General features: G+C 38.2%; 1 protein-coding gene across 2 annotated transcripts in view; it reads right to left on the bottom strand.

Annotated features, from left to right (window-relative positions):
* CNTN4 (contactin 4) overlaps window positions 1-17,085 on the bottom strand; it is a 3,809,844-nt gene extending 3,792,759 nt beyond the window's left edge. For both annotated transcript variants that reach the window (XM_044078010.1, XM_044078011.1), the window contains exon 1: window positions 16,270-17,085. The gene's annotated coding sequence lies outside the window, so the exon portion shown is untranslated. The remainder of the gene's footprint in view (window positions 1-16,269) is intronic.
* Window positions 17,086-18,002: the final 917 nt, after the last annotated feature.

Genomic DNA, 18,002 nt, shown 5'->3' with positions numbered 1-18,002 from the left:
CTATATTATATATTAGGTGGTCCATTATTGGTAAAGAAATTCAGAAAGTGGGGGTTAGTCTGGTGTTGAGCATTGGCAGAGCCAATGGGATGTAAAGTGGGAGAAAAGGCCTTTATTAAATGTATTTTTGGAGGTGATATTGGTGAGTTGAGGAGGAAGGGAGTTCCATATTTTACCGATGGCACTGGAAAACAGAGAGTCGCCCCCTAAGTTTTGGGATTTGACTGTTTGTACAAGTAACCTGTTTGCTGAGCGCAGACTATTTAGGTTTGAATAGGGGGTGATTAACTCATTCAGTGCAGGGATGTTGTCAGGTTGATTGAGAATTTTAAATGCTACTATTAGTTGGTTTTGCTGGAGTATGTTTGGTAGTTCTATCCAACCTAGGTTATGTAGGTTGGTACAGTGGTGGGTTTTATAGGGCATGCCAGTAGCAAATCTGGCAATATGATTGTAGCAACATGAGAGTTTATTCAGTTCAGTTTTGTTAAGGTTAGTGAGTATAGGGGAAGCATATAAGAGGGTAGATAGAAGATGTGAGCGGGCAATGGCCACTTTTGCCATGGGAGACAGAAAGGATTTTATTCTATATAGGGACCCTAGTTTCTTATTTACAGTTTTAATAGTTTGATTGATGTGTACGTCAAATCTAAGTTTATTATCTATGGTAACGCCTAGTAGTTTGGTGTGGGAGTCGGGGGAGAGAGTAGTCCCATTATTGGATTGTACTGTAAAGGGTATGGGAGTAGTTTTATGAGTAGGGTGGAAGAGTAGAAGTTTGTTTTTTTTTGGGTTGAGAATCAATTTGCGTCCTAACAGCCAGTTTTCAACTGCAGTGAAACAGGCTTGGGTTTTGGAAAGTAGATTAACTGGCAATTTGTCTGAGCAGATTAATGTTGAGTCATCTGCATATTGAATACAAGAGGTCTCGGGGATGACTTTGTAGAGATCATTAATAAAAATGGAAAAGAGAAGAGGTCCCAGTATAGAACCTTGGGGGACCTCTATGGTGTTGGGTAAGAGGCTGGAGAGCTTATTATGCCAGAGAACAGCTTGTTGCCTATTAGAGAGATAGGCATGAAACCAATCCAAGACTTTATTATCTAGGTAGAAAGTTTTTAGGGTATCTTGCAGTAATTGGTGGTTGACAATATCAAAGGCCTTTGATAGGTCCAAAAAGAGTGCTGACGAAATTTTTTTGTTGTTCCGGTTATGGTTTATAGTGTCAGTGAAGGAGAGTAGGGCAGTAGTGGTACTATGCTTGGGCCTGAAACCATATTGTGAACTAGATAGAAGATTATTATGGGTGAGGTAGTGTACAAGTTGTTTGTGAATACATTTTTCCATGATTTTGGCCAGTGGCGATAATATGGCTATTGGCCTATAATTTGACAGGTCAGTGGATGGGCCACCTTTGTGGAGAGGGATTACATAGGAGATATTCCATATAGAGGGGATTACAGATTCTGTTATGGTACGATTAATTAATATTGAGATGGGATAGGCTATGACATCTGCAGCTTTTTGTAAATAGTCAGCTGAAAAGAGGTCTACAGAAAGGGTGATTGGTTTTAATTTCTTCAGTAAGGATCGAATATAGGATGTGGGTAGGACATAGTCTTCGGGATGGAACCTGTTGTAGGAACATAGGAGTAGGTGGTAGTTTGTTGGTTAGCTAAGGATTTGATAATATCTATGAAGAAAGTGTTGAAGGTATTGGCCACTTCTTCTGGGTTTTTATCACTTAGGTCTGCTGGGGTAGGAGTGGAGGACTTGCCTGGATATAGAAGATTATTTAGACCAGCCCAAAACTTTTGGGGGTTTTTTTGGTGTTTATGTTGTAGTTGACAGTAATAGTTCTTTTTGTCAAGTGAAATGTTTTTTTTTGTTTCATTCCTTAGTTGTTGGAAGTAGATGCGGTCTCAGGGTGACTTGGAAGCACGCCATTTATCCCATGCTTTATTTCTAAATTTAATTTTGGATATGGTGTCTTTTGTTAGCCAAGGTGCTATTTGAGCTTTGGTTTTGATTAATCGTTTGGGGGCATGCAGTTCAAGTATATTTAGAAACGTGGAGTTAAAATTTGTTACTGCATCCTCTAGGGGGAAGTGCTTAAGAATTGACCAGTTACAGGACTGCAGCTCAATTTGGAATTTAATTGGGTCAAAATATTTGGTGCTCCTGACTGACCTGTACACGGGCAGTTTGCAACTTCCTGCTTTACTTTTCCTTATATAGGTGATGAGGTGATCGCTAAGATCATTTGGGAGGGTCCCGGAAATGTACATTTGGGGTTGGTTGTTAATGAGTATCCAGTCTAGGATGCTCTCTTTTTGTTTGGTGTTTCCAATTCTGGTGGGGGTGGTTATGGTCTGTGAGAAACCATGGAGATTAATATGGGTGGGGTCAGACTCTGAGGAACATAGATTCCAGTCAATGTTGACATCGCCCATAATTATGGTTTCTTGGGGATAATTGTTAGCTAGCCAGTTAAGTATGTTCTCAAGTGTGTCAGAGTTGTTCCCAGGGGGGATATAAATCACAATTATGTTTATACTTTTTGCCTTATGAAGTTGTAGTTTTAGGGCAGTTATCTCTATGTTAGAGATCTGGGGTGGTTGAATGGGGTTTAAAATGACGTTGAGTGTGCTTTTAAAGAGCACGGCAGTACCACCACCCTTTTTTTTGGGGCGGTTGGTCCTATATATGTTATAGCCAGGTGGAATGATTTCATTGTCTTTGGTCCCTGGTTTAAGCCATGTTTCTGTCAGGCACATAATGTCAGGGAGGTAGGTTGCTAAAAGAGCATGTAGGTTATGTATTTTATTGTTTAGGCTTCTTATATTTAGGTGGCAAAATAGGAGGGAGCCGGGTAATCTAAGAAAATGGGATGGGCTGTTAGAGTTTGTAATTGGTGGGGGGCCTGGGTTTGGGTGGATGTCACCATCTTTCATAATATTTTTTCTTATGTGCTCTATTAGTTTCCTGAGTTTGAGTAACAGCTTTCTAGTGTGTTTAGATTTGGGGTGAGTTTTGTTGGGTTTGTAGGAGTAGTGGCACTTGGTAAACAGTGTTTTGTTTGTTAGATAGTGGGTAGAGTGAATTGTGTTAGGTGGGGTTAAGAGAGTACTAGTTTGGTACTTGGGATAATGAAATCCTGAGTATGGCTGGTCCTCATATTTAGTTAATAGATATAAGGTAATTAAAAAATGGCAGGATAAGAGATGCGGTTGTTAGGGCTGGCTTTATATTCAAGTGTATGGATGACTTCATAATGCTAAGTTGCAAATAAGTGGTTTAAGATAAGTATAAGTGGTTGGAGTGGTATTTGTGTAGGGAGAGGGGGGATGGGACGAAAGTCAGAGCGATTTGTATGGCCAGAGGTAATGGAGGGGGTGTGGTTAGATAAGTATAAAAGTAGGGGTGCTGGGGGCGGGTGGGATATGGGGGCAGGGCGGAACGTGGGGCGAGCCCGAGCGGAGCGGGGTTAATTCCGCTCAACACTATCCAAGGACAGGTAATACAGTGGGTAAATTTGTGTACTTGTTACAGGGTTTAGCAGGTAAAGATAACACGTAAAAGCACTTTCCTTTTGTATTTTAGAGATAACTCCAATTCTTAGCAAAATTTTCTGGGTCCATATAATATTGTAGCTTTGGATTAGCTGGCTTACTGCTGTGTAAAGATCTAGTACGCGAGCTGAGTAGGGGATGCACTATTAAACATTTCACAGTCCGATATATGCGGAAATTAACCTTGTTCTTTCTATTATTCAAGTCCAGATCTGTTTAGAGCATTCAGCTTGGTTAAGCCTTCCACTGAATTAGCGCGACTTGCCAAAAGTAGCCAGGAGAGGTTACTGGGGAGTACCTTGTTCTTTCTATTATTCAAGTCCAGATCTGTTTAGAGCATTCAGCTTGGTTAAGCCTTCTACTGAATTAGCGCAACTTGCCGAAAGTGGCCAGGAGAGGTTCCTGGGGAGTACCTTGTTCTTTCTATTATTCAAGTCTAGATCTGTTTAGAGCATTCAGCTTGGTTAAGCCTTCCACTGAATTAGCGCAACTTGCTGAAAGTGGCCAGGAGAGGTTACTGGGGAGTACCTTGTTCTTTCTATTATTCAAGTCCAGATCTGTTTAGAGCATTCAGCTTGGTTAAGCCTTCCACTGAATTAGCGCGACTTGCCGAAAGTGGCCAGGAGAGGTTACTGGGGAGTACCTTGTTCTTTCTATTATTCAAGTCCAGATCTGTTTAGAGCATTCAGCTTGGTTAAGCCTTCCACTGAATTAGCGCGACTTGCCGAAAGTGGCCAGGAGAGGTTACTGGGGAGTACCCCTTAGAAACCCCCTTAGAAACCCTGCCAACCTGGCCAAATAGTGTAAAAGTGACTGAGTTGGGTGAGAAGGAAAATAATTGATATATATTAAAAGGTGGAGCTGGACATCTGCAAGTTTCTGAGGGGATGGAGGCTTGAGTATCCATAGAAAAGCCATGCATATATCGTGAGAGTAAACACCAGGATAGCATGCCAGCTCCACAAAGACAGTAGATGAAACTCAGGATGGAATATGTGACACTAACACTGTAAGTGAGAGATACAAACTAAAAATCTGTAACTAAAAAGATATAATTAAAACCTAAATTGTGCTACAAACTATTACACCTACCCTCTTCCTAAACCAAAAATTATCTAGCAAAAAATGTACTTATAGCCACATTTTTCAGATTTTAGTCCTGCAATCAGGAACAGACTTTCATATGTTAGAAACAGTAGCAAACAAAACATTTCACTTTGCCTTTCTAGCAGATGCACCTCCATGCTGTAATCAATAGAGTTTACTGTCTTAATATTCACTGCAAAGCCACATAATCCTCAATATGTTAACATTTAAAGTTCTGAACAAAGTATTTGTCATCCTCTCAGAACCAAGCTAAACATTAGAAAATAACCATACACCTTAGAAAAAAATCTGTTCTTAACTAGACCTTATTTTTGCCTCACAATAGTTGAAAAAAAAACTTCTCACTTCTACACTTTATGCATCACCGCTTAGCTAGGGTTAAAATATTCCTGACACCATAAAGTCTGTTCTTCAAATTATCCCTAAGAACGAGCCAGTTTTTTTAGTTTTAGCCCTAAAATCTGTTTATTTAAGCTCAGCACTTGATCAGAACTCGTTGTAAGCACTAAATAAGCCACAAATTACTACAGCACTCAACTTTCCTCGCTTGTCTAGAGGAAAACAATTTTTAGTACTTAATAAATAAGCCCCTATCCAGGCATGTCTATGGGTCAGCTCCCGGTGTTTTCTCCTGTCTACCTGATGAATCTGGGCTTCTTGGGGCAATGCAGCAATTGCCTCATGTACACAGACAACCCTCTCCTCCTACCACTCAACACTGCATCCTGTGAGAGATGAACTTATATAGCCAAACTGTCAGCAAAGCTCTCTTCACCCATGACTGGACTAGATAGTCAAGCAGAGAGGGTAAACACTTGCACTACACCATACTCATCACATAGTCCCTCAAAACCTACACCACCAAAACACACATAGAAACACAAAACACACACCTACATTCATGGAGGCTCTCAATAAAAATCTGCTCAAGCAAATGAGATCTCCAAAGCAGAAACGCAAGCAACCTCCACCCCCAACACAACCCAAATGACACATAGCCCACAGACTCAGTGTGCCACTCAACCACAGCGCATACGGCAAAACAATGTACCAAACACACTAGTCATAGGTGACTCTATAGTGAGGCTCACTGATGTTCCACTCACCACGCTAAACAAGGAGAAAGTTACTGTCAGCTGCCTGTCGGGTGCCAGGATCCACCACATAATGCACGCACTCAGGTTACTCCACAACAAGTACAAATATGACTCTGTTATTGTCCATGTTGGTGTGAAGGACCTGAGACATACCTCCCTGGACTACATGAAAAGAGACATGGAGGAGTTCTCTGATCTTGTAGCCCAGGCAGGTATGACCCAAGCCCTGAGTAGCATCCTGCCATCACCCAGAATTATACCACAGTACAAGGACAAAATGATTGACTTCAACAATTACCTAAACTTCTGGTGTCATTCTAAGGGGATCTAGTATCTGTCTGCCTGGGATGACATGATTGACAGATCATGATGCTTTGTCAGAGATGGCCTGCACCTGTCACCCTTGGAATTCCAGATACTGACTAAGGATCTTGCCACTCCTATAGCACCTTTTTAGGCAAGGTTCCAATGACAAATTCACCACTGTAACAGGTACAAGCAAGCAAAATTTGAAGGTAATGATGCTCAATGCTAGAAGTCTAAACCTCAAAATGCACTCACTTGAGGCACACATTAAAATGGAGGACATTGACATCTGTGCAGTGACAGAGCCCTAGTTCAAGGCTCCTGAGAGCACCCCTGCATTATCAGGCTACAATTCATACCACACCTTTCAGCCACCTAACCTGGACCGAAACATTAAAGGCAGCGGCATGTCCATATTCATTAAGGGTATCCACACCTCCAGGCTAGTTTCTCAGCATAATGCATCCGAGATTATCCAAGTGAAACTAACTCTGGGCAAGACTGAAATCCAAATTTTAGCTTGCTAGAGATCCCCCACCATGCCCCAGGACTCCCACTCCTCATTTTTTGATACACTGGAAAATATTAGGGTACAACCTAACACCCTAATAATGGGCAATTTCAACTACCCCACCATTAACTGTGAAAACTACTCATGTACCAACTCTTTTGCTCAACTTCATTCATAAATTCCAATGCCTTGGATCAACTTATCCACACCCCCACCAGAGGCAGCAATATCCTAGACCTGGTCATTACCATCATGGGCGACCGGTGTTCAATACCAGAGGTCAATTCCTCGTTGGTCAGATCTGACCACAAGCTAATCATCCTAGACTTCCACATCTCGCCCCCACCTCAACCCCATTAGGGAAACCACCATAAAAAATTTCTCCAAAGCCAACTTCACGCTTCTTATGACAGAAGTGGTAAACTTCACAACACCCATGCAGATGGACAATAGAGGTATGACTGCTGAATCCTACACAAATGCACTTTATAAGCACTTACACAAGTGCATAGATCATGCTATCCCTAACAGAACCAAGATGCTATCCTCCAAAAAAAGAAAGCTGATCTGGTGGTCCCCTGCCATAAACAAACTCTACAACAGAAGAAAGAAACTACTACAAAAAAGGACTATAATCCAATGATTGGGGGGACACTCTGGTCAGCCTCAGCAAGAAGCTGTGATCCCTCATAAATCCTCCAAAGCTAGTTATAAAAACAAAATAGCCTCTAAAGAAAACCACAAAGCATTCTATAATTATGTCAAAAATCTCAATGGCAACACTCAGATCTGCTCTGAGTTACAGCACGATGGCACCAAATATACAGACCCAACTGATATTGCCAACATCCTGGCAGATAGGTTCAGTGCTAACCTTACCCCCCTCTCACCCCCTAAAAGGCCCATCTCTATACCTGATGAATGCAAAGTTCCTGTAATCACGGGTGCACAGGTAAAAACCACACTCTCCAAAGCCAAGAACACAGCATTCATGAGACCTAACAACATACCAGGCTGTGTTCTACATGACTACAGAACGAACTGGCACCCCCACCTAAGTACCATGTTCAATCACAGCCTTACCTCAGGCTTTGTGCCCACTGAATGGCACACAGTGATGGCTATCCCACTCCACAAAGGAGGATCTACCAAGGACCCTGGGAACTACTGCCCCATTAGCCTGACGAGCCTGGTCTGCAAGGCCATGGAACGTATTATCATGGAACTTATTAACAAAGGCATTGGTAATCTCCAAACTCTGACCCCACCCAGTTCGGGTTTGTAAAAGGCAGATCATGTCTCCTAAACCTGATAGGCTTCTTTGAAGCAGTCACTAAAACCGTAGATGAGGTTAAGGTGGATCACACAGCCTATCTAGATCTTGTCAAGGCTTTTGACACCATCACCCACTCTAGAATTATAGATAAACTCACTAAACTAGGTATAAATCCTTATGTCACAAGATGGGTTGCCAACTGGCTCAATGACAGAACCCACACTGTGAAAGTAGCTGACTCCAAATCTGACTTCAGACCAGTGACAAGTGGAGTACCACAGGGTTCAGTCCTGGGTCCTCTCCTGTTTGGTATCTACTTTTCTGAAGTACAGGCTAACACAGAAGGTCTTTAGCTAATGAAGTTCACAAATGACTGCAAATTACAAGCCATAATCAAAACTCCTAATGATGTGGACATCCTACAATAGGGCCTCACTGAGACAGATGCCTGGTGTCAAAGCCATGGCCTCAAGCTCAATGCCAAAAGTGCATTGTCATCCCTTTTGGTAAAAACCCTGTACCCATGAACTACCACATAAGCGGTAGTCTACGTAAAACCGAAAGTGTGATAAGAGACCTTGGGACACAGGTGGACAGTAGTCTCTCCTTTGATAATCACATCACCACAGTAGTCAGGAAATCCTTCTATGTGGCACACCTCATCACAAAAGGTTTCTCATCCAGAAAAAAAAGCGGTAATTGTTCCTCTCTACTCATCACTCATTAGACCCATTATAGAGTACAATGCCCCTTTTGGTATGTACCTCACAAGACATCTACAACAACTGGAAAGGCCGCAGAAATACCTCACAAAGAGGATTACCAGCTTCAAACAGATGCCTTATGCAGACCGTCTCAAAACAGTCCAGCTTTACTCCGTCGCCTATTGCCTACTCAGAGGTGATCTCTGCCTAACATACAAAGCTATGTCAAACCCAGAGCTGTTGGACATGCTCCACTTAAAGAAATCCCAATCCTTCTGAGCTACATGCTCTAGGGATCTAAATCTTGTCAACACAATAAACAGAACATGCTGGAGGGATAGATTCCTGTCCCAGAGACTTCACATACTCTGGAACAAACTACCTATCTAGATCAAACAAAGCTCCTCATTAGCACTCTACATGAAAAATCTTGATGATTGGATGGGAAATAGGAAATTCACCCGGGGATCACTTCTGTGGCTCTGCTTGACAGAAGCACAGGAAAATAATTTTCTTGGGTGGTGAAAGCCAGGGTACCTTTTTGGCTAGGCTTATATAGGCCCTAGGGCCAATAGCCTAGTACCTACCTATGAACCTATGAACCTATGAAGAATTTCCCTAACCTCTTTGAAATAGATTTCCAGTAAAGTTATAAATCAATAATTTGTGAAACTTTTTCTCAGTAAGATGAAGGAATAAGTTATTCAGACTGGTATAAGCAAGTGTTTGGTGATAATGGTTAAGAAATATCACTTAGGTCGAACTCCTGAATGGCCTATTTTAAATTTTTCAACCTTTGCTGTAAATAGTATGATTTACTGCCTGTCAAATTTTCTGTGCCATAATGGTCAGTTTTGATATGCACACAATGGTGCAATGTTTTGTATTAAAAAATATCATACAGTGATTTGATTTTTTTGTATTCACCACTCTTGCACCTTACTTATTTTATCTGAATATGTTATTATTGTGCTTACATTATGAGTACTTAACTTCATAAACTGTGTTCCCTGAGCTCAGGTCATTGCTGCTAAGGCTGAGTCACTCGTTCACTTACCTAGCTATTAAACATAAATTTGGCAGCAAATAAATAAACTACTGAACCACCAAGTAGCTCATTTTTTGACTTAGAGTTTGACTTTCATATCTTAATACAAATTCTTACATTTTCTGGGTTACTATGAAAGATACAGAAATGCCAAGTTTCATTTCTGCTCCAAAATCTATCATATACATTGATAAAGAATCATGACATCTAGCTAATATTGATCCCGGCAAGTTTAGATGGATTACCTAGGAGACTGACTGTGGAAAATAGTCAAATATTGCTTTTTTCCTTAGTATATAGGAAAATGTATTTATTCTTAATATTTCTGTAACCTTAATTAAGTTACTCACATCCCATTGTGAGAGTATCATACCTACCTTAGGCTACTAGAATGCCTACTGTAAATAAAAAGGTTTATACATGCTAATACATCTCTATCTACTACCACCTATGTGCTGATACAGTAATGGCGTCCGCATGCCTCACCAACATCAGATATATCTTTTTTTTATTTAATTGTGCATTTTCATTCCAATTTCTGTTAGCAGTGATAGAGCCTACATCCACCTACTCATGACTTTAAACCAATTAATGCTCTCCATTACTGCAGCAGAATTTTTTTCCCCCTGCCAGTAATCAAACAACTTGTTCAACATGCACATTCTTACTGATTATTTTCAGTGAAGAACTAATTATTTTCTTATGCTATCACTTAATTTGTTCTCTGTCCTTTCTCCATACTACAGAGAACATGCTTATTGTTCTCCGCTGTCAATTATTGCAGTAATACTTTCTTTAATTCGACAGTATAGTCAGCCTAAAAAATATGTCTGATTAATTTTTCCCTGTCAAGCAGATGTCTTTATTTTTCCCCATGTTTAATTCTCTAATTTTTACAATCTTAGTATTTCCCATTTTAATGCCATCCTTTTTTTCTGAAACTTATTTTAGAAAATTTTCTTCATCTACATTTGACTACTGTCAACTCAATATAAATGAAGGAAGAGATGATTTGCCTTATTTCCTTTTTTATTGGTGAGAAGTGTTGTCATATTTATACATGACAGATCTTGAATCCTTGTACATGGGTTTAACTGTATCTGAACATGCTGGAGGACTGTGACTGAAGTGGGGACCTACTATAGATGTAAAGAAAAGTTGTGGGGCTGTCATATAGCAAGTGTAGTATATTCTTTCCTACCCAAAGTGCCTCTGGATTTAATAGTCAGCACTGTTTCTTTAAAAAAAGTTATGGTTGACATTGTCTCATGCAAGGCACATTCCTTAGACAAAATGGGTCCTAAAGCTTGCACTTGCTGATGTCATACAGATATCAGTGTAGTGGGTGTGCCCTGAATGGTACAACCAGACAAAGGTTAAGACAAGCCTGTGGTGACAGACTTGTAAACATACAGGATTATGGGTATTGCTGCTACCACAGCTTTAACCCACATGCAAGCTGCATCCTTCGGTGCAGAAAAGTTTGCCATCAGTTACAAAAGAATGACATGTTAAGAATGTGTTTTACATATACAAATAGCAAATAAGGCAAAGGAGGACTACAAGCCTTTCTTCAGTTATATTGGAAAACTTATGAAATAATTCACAACACTGCTCTGATTTTTTCCATAATGGTGCCTCCCACTCATATCTGAAAGACATTGCTGACATTCCAGACACAAGTTTGTGTCCCACTTCTCTGGTGAAACTATTGTCCCATCTCTCCTCCTTCTAGATTCACTCCCTCAGCCACTGCCAAGGATTATGTCCTTAAGGTACACGTTGCTTGTAACTTAAACACACAAGTTATTTACTATGGGTTAGGCATGTTTATTATTATTCATGAAGAGGGTTAATATATAAAATCTATTATAGTAGTTCAGCTTTGAAACTATTAAATATGTTTTGATGTAAAATACATTTGAATATGTGCTGGAGAAATTCATCATTAAAGAGGTTAAACATGTTTTTTCTTATTTACCAAGTTCCAGAATTCTCTAATCCTGATCTATTTTCTGCACAAATATGGTTACTCAAAAAGGCTATCAAATCATCATAACCTACTAACCTTTCAGCTAGAGGTCTAATAGTCATTCTTTAGATACAGCTGAAAATGTCCCTGCTTCTAGTAGATGCTGAAAATTCTCGTGTACAAGCCACACCCACCAGATTGTAGTGTCCTGATAACTACACCGTTCCATTTTGAAGCCACAGCCTAAAGTGGTAGACTAAAACCTTATACATTGTTGCAACTTGTCTAATACATATACTGTTAAAAACAGCTCAGCAAGTCATTTTTGAAGTCACTTACTATTCTTCAGTGTTTATATCTATTTAGTTCTACCTTCTATTGCTATGCTGTCATCTGTCTATAGGGTTGTTTTAAAGAGGCAAATAGAAAGGCTTTGCATATATACCAGTAGGTATGATATTATTTTATATGGATTGGAAAAAAATAAAGAAAATAAACAACTAATGTAATATATCATGTGAGAAGTAACCGAGTAGAGATTGATTCAAACCCTCAAGTCATGTTCTTAAAAAAAAAAAAAAAAAAAAAAAAAAGTACTTCTGTGCATAAAGCATGTACCAGAAAATAGCATTTCTAGTTTATATTTAAATTGATTTCTTATATTCCATCACTTGCCAGTACAGAAGAAGAACATCAGAATACGCCTAATTGTTGAAAAGTAAACCAAGGGCAAGAAACTTGAGCAGTGTGTCAGGCACTGCTGTTTACTTTTGTATATTAAAGAAATTAATGCAGCATTTTCATATTTAAGGTGTTAAGATCCCTACCTGTGAATGAGAAAATTATTACAGAAAAACAAGATAATATACAGTTGATCGATCAAAGTGCTCATCGCGAGATGGAGACTGACTTAGGAGATGTTTACTCTAGCAGTGAAAGCCACTAGACTTGCAGATTAAGCTAATCTATACAACACTGTAGAGCAACATTACATTTATTCCAAACAAAGATGCTTATAAATAATAATGGTGTATTTTTTAATGATGTCATCACCGGATGTGTGAATGTGCTGAGTAAGCTTCAGGAGAGGGTTGGAAATTAAATACCAGGAAGCACAGCTACTAAATTTGCACGTGAATGGGGTACAGTCTGGAACAAACCTGACTTCAGTCAATTCATCCTGCAGATTATGATGCAATGTCAGTGTATATCTGACTTAGATAGTTTACTGACAGTGTAAAGTCATTCACAGAGATGAAGCAGTGACATCCAGTCTCACATTATCATTCAACTGTTATTTCCGTACAGTTAACTAGTCCTTATCTTACCTACAGCAGTCTAACAAATTTTCACAAAATAAAGGATGTGAATACTATCTCAGTCTATACAACTGACATTAAGAAATTGCCTCTTAATTTACATGGCTGGTAAATATTTTTGATACAATTCTGCAGTGTTATCCATCATGCTGCTTAAATAAGTTGCCTTCAGATATGCCTGCCAGAGATATTGTAGAATCTCAGAAAAAAAACTTTTTTCTAGCTTTACTGTACTAATTTCACTTGCAAATAGTTTGAATGTACAACAGAATCCCTGACTTATGCAATACATATCCAGCGGATATGGATAAGTAGCAAAACCAGGAGTGTAAGAAATCAAATTGGAAGTGTAAATCTGTGAAATCAATGGATAAAAGTGACAGATGAATTACTATTTTACATATGACAAGGGCTGGAAAAATGCATAGATATTTATTGCATCAAGAAGCGACAGTCAATTGCTACATTTAATTTTAGCAGATTTCTATATATTGTTGTTTTTTTTATGAATTTGTATTACATACATGAATGAGATTTAAATTAGCTCACTGAGCGCGCATTCAGAATGTAATACTGATTTCATATTTTCAAATTTCTCAGCTTTTAAGTTTCAAACTCTTTGTTAAGCCTCTTTGGTTACTCTGACAATATACAAGACATATCCAATTAAAATAATTTTTAAAAATGTATTCTTTACTTTCTTTTGCACTACATATATTCAGGGTTCCGACGAAAGCTGTCAGTAGCAGCAGTAATAAACAAACTTCACAAGCCAAATCAAAAGACAACATACAACAGGAAACCAGAAGAAGGCAATATTCATCATGTCAAAAGTACGGTAGATTTTCAATAAAGAATGGACTTTAAATTGTAATTGGTCTTTATCCTGGTTCTGACACTAGAAGGCAGACCATAATTCAGATGAAAAGATGGGACAACATGCCAAGTTGCAGCTAAAAGCAGTTTAATAAAACAGTAATAATAATAGCAAGCTACTTACAAGCAAATCATGCTTTGAGAGACCTTATACTCACAGCGGGGGCAGATCCACATAGCCGTGGCAGTCTTTGAAACAAGTTATCAATCAATTAATCAAGGAAAGAATCAATTGGTCACTGGTTATCAAACTCAACTTCTGGAGGAAGGTCTTTTAACTAACTGTCCTAACTTTCTTAGACATGAGAAACAAGACATATTTGCTGACAAATCAAAAGTTGAACTAATGCATTTTTGGAAATCCTATCACATTGATTGCAAATAGTATTTAGTTTCATGATTTAGAAAGCCATGGTTTATTAATGTCTATTGGAACACTGAGTTATTTTTTTTTCAGTTTCTGTTTTTCACACTAATTTCCTCAATCTGAAAGTAGTTTGTCATTGTGAAGTATACCAAATTCCTTATTAGAAGCATACTGCTTTTAATAAATAAGCCTTAAATTGAAAAGATCACAGAATGAGCTGGAACAAGTTTGCTGAAAATATACTAGTCTCATATGTTTTTGCATCTTCAGTGCAAAACTCAGATAAGTCAAAGCAGGATTATTAAAATATGCTCACAATTAATTTTATTATAATAGACTAGCAATGCAACTTCACATGCTTTTGTTTTTGTTACTCATTTTACTGCTTCATGTCCCACCATGATAAAATGGGATAAAATGTACAGGCCTTATACATATATTCTATAGAGAATATGGAAGTCCATCACATACAGAATCTCTGTTAATGTACAAATCTTAAAAGTGGAAATATTTTCTGCAATTTGTAAATGGTACATGGATTCTGAAAGTATGGCAGGAAGGTTTCATTTTTGACACCATCTGGTTGTACCAGTATTAAATCCATCATGGTACTCTATTTCATTATTAGTGGTGATGTTTCCACTGACATATTTATCGGGTAATATAAAATAAAGAGATTAGATACAATGCATTCTTTATAATGCCTTTCTGAAACACCAGAGAATACAATCTGTTTAAGAAAGAGCCCAACACCTCTGGAAAGAGATCACTTACAATCCACAGCATAGAGAATACCTTCATCTAAGTGCTTAAAAATTAATACTACCTGGTAAATCATTACATCTCTTCACCATCTTTAAGCAAATATTTTCAATTATTTTTATGCAAGTTCATGCTACTTGCATACAGCAGCAACACTATAGTACAATTTTGAAATGACACATTGTTTTCTTTATTTCAGAATCATGGTTCCTTTACAATTCTCAGGTGATACCACTTGGGATTATACACTACAGTTTAAGATAAACTTGCATATGTTTCTTAGACGTGCCAGATTGATTCAGACTATCCTTCATTAGAACACTATACCGAAGTCCACAAGCTCTGAAGCCAGTATTGTAAGGAGAATCTATTAAGCTACAGTACCAAACAGCCCCCTTGTGACAGAATGAAGAAAGCAGCAAACACATGTGCTAGAAATTCATTTCACAGATAACTACGTAGCTGACTTTGCCATTATAAATATTGTAGGCATTAATTCCAACAACAGTCTTTCAGTATACTGTATGCTTACAATTACATTGACAATTACTGTGTGATAGCTTTAATGAGTTAATACTACAAAAGACAGTCAACACCAGATGTTAGCCTTGTCAAGCCCACTTCATATTCTGTGTAAACAAAATCAAAAGTAACGCACTTAAAAGTCTACCTTTTCTGTACAAAAGGCAAGCATTCTGATAAAACATGCTTCCTGAATAAAAATTCAGAATACTGAAATGTTCATCTAGTTCAAAGAACTCAGTACAATAAATGCAATGCAAACTTTCCTTCTGACTATCATACTATAACAGCTTAAAAATTACAACGCATGCAACTTTACTAAACCATTTGCAATGTGTGTGTGTGTGTGTGTGTGTGTGTGTGTGTCACACTGAATATATATCATAATAATGTGATATAATACTAACTGATTGTACAACACAAAACTGGACAGATACCCTGAAATGTAGATTATAACAAGTAATCATTAAATACGCTATGTATAGTCATTTGCATATTTTGGAATACATACAGTTAATATTAGGTGACTCGTAATTTATAGATAAAATGAATCACTAAAGAGGCTGAAAATAACAACAGCATTTTTGATCTTCTTATCTTCTAAGAAAGCTAGAAAGCATCCTTAATAGTCACAGTAATACTGTGCTTGCAGAGAATTTGCTTAAATGAATCAATTATATGTCTCTACACACAAGCCACAGAAAAAGAAAACCTTTATAAACAGATTTCTCTTTATCTTCTACCTTGTTCAACAGCGAGCAGTCACCCAGAAAATCAAATGCAGTTCAAGACATATCCGCATGCAGCATATAACAAAAGCAAGTACTTACAAATCAGGAAAGTAAAAATGTCCCAGTTTCTCCATACACTTTAAAACAAATCAGACAAAGATTGCAGCTCTCTGCAAGTCACTGCTTCCACAGCACTGATCAGCCAGCCACAACAGGCCCTTATGGGTTGTCTATGCAGCGGGGAGATAATGGCACCATATTCTCTGCTGGGACTAGTTGCCTAACTGCTATTCACCGAGCGCTGTGTCTCTCTTCACTAGCATTAATCAGGAAGTACACCGCTGCTTTGCTGTATTCCCCAAAGGACCCACACAATTAGCACATGAATCAAAGACGCACGCTATGAGGGCTGTATATGTCCTTAACTGGATATCCTAACACAGATTCTGATTAGCAAATCAATTTTTGCTCACTGAGCAAAAAGTGTTATCCCTTACATAATTCACATAAAAATGTGCAGGCGTAAATTTTGACTGCGTTTTTAATATGCTGCACATTTTCTTCATTCTGCATCTAGGAATAGATTTTAAATTCCTCTTGTTAAACAAGAACATCAACAAATTCACAGCAAGTCATTTACACTTCAGTACGCGGAGGGTGTCCCCTTTCTGTTCTGCATCTGTCTTAAGGTGTCCCATGACAGCACAATATATGCAGCTTGTGTCCTTTTTATGATATTTTCTTCACATCCACAGTCTTACAGAGCTGACTGCTGAGTTCTTGCTAGAAAGGCAAAGTTTATTCCTTTGTTCTCTGTACACTGTGAGATGAAAACACATTTATTCTCACTTAATTAGAGGGATGGTTCTGTACAGTTTTAGACTGCCATGCTGCATATATACTCCTATTTATCTTCCTTAGTTTGTCTTGTGTTAACCCACCCATAAATAATATGTCAAAGCAGCAATTGCATATCAGATGTCTTCAACATGAAGACTGCTTTGGTATGCTGTTGTATTTATGCTGCATCCAACAAATCAAGATTTAGCTGGGTTCAGAATAATTATAAATCTTCAGCAAAATCTGTGGAAGATATTTTTTATTGTCTTGTAACTGCACTTTACTGATGAAAGGAAAATATCAGAGAATATCAGAATGTGAAACCTCTCCTTATTAATCGAATGACTTCGGAGAGTTAAATCTGGATTCATTTTCACAAAATACAACTTAATGGTTTTCACAGTACTGTAATAAATAGATAATACCTTTAATTGTACTGCATTATTAAGAGTATTGGCTTTAGCTGATCTCTCCTAGTGTTTGTTTTCAAGTTAACCAATGCAGGCGATATCTTATAAAAGAACTGACATTCTCAAATTGTATGTAGTATATGCCTTGATATCTGAGCTTTTAGCCTCCGTTTGGTATAACTGAATGAGATGGGCAACATGGCAGATTGCTGTTCTTTGGTTATTTATTAAGTTAATGTACTTTCCCCTATTATCAACACCCAAGCTAATGCTAGCAGGTGACCTAATGATGTTTGTCCCTCCTGTCTCTTCCCTTGAAATTATGCCTTATTTAGCCATTAATTTATGCTTCCCTACATCATAAGCTGATATTTCCCCACTCTCTAGCCAATGTCTTTACTCTGGAACCACAGATCACATGACCAAAGTGCCACAACAATATCCACATTTATTAAATTTTGGGGTAGATATCTGAGCCTCATGGTTACTACCAAAAAAATGCTGTTTATTTTTTCTTGTATATCTATATAACCTTTAGAAAATGTTGGCACTGTACTGATATTCTTAAACCAAATATCTTAA

The sequence above is a fragment of the Protopterus annectens genome, chromosome 7.part0, assembly GCF_019279795.1.
Source record: "Protopterus annectens isolate FY-2018-M chromosome 7.part0, PAN1.0, whole genome shotgun sequence".
NCBI classification, from domain to species: domain Eukaryota; kingdom Metazoa; phylum Chordata; order Ceratodontiformes; family Protopteridae; genus Protopterus; species Protopterus annectens.
This window is presented reverse-complemented; position numbering and strand designations above follow the sequence as displayed.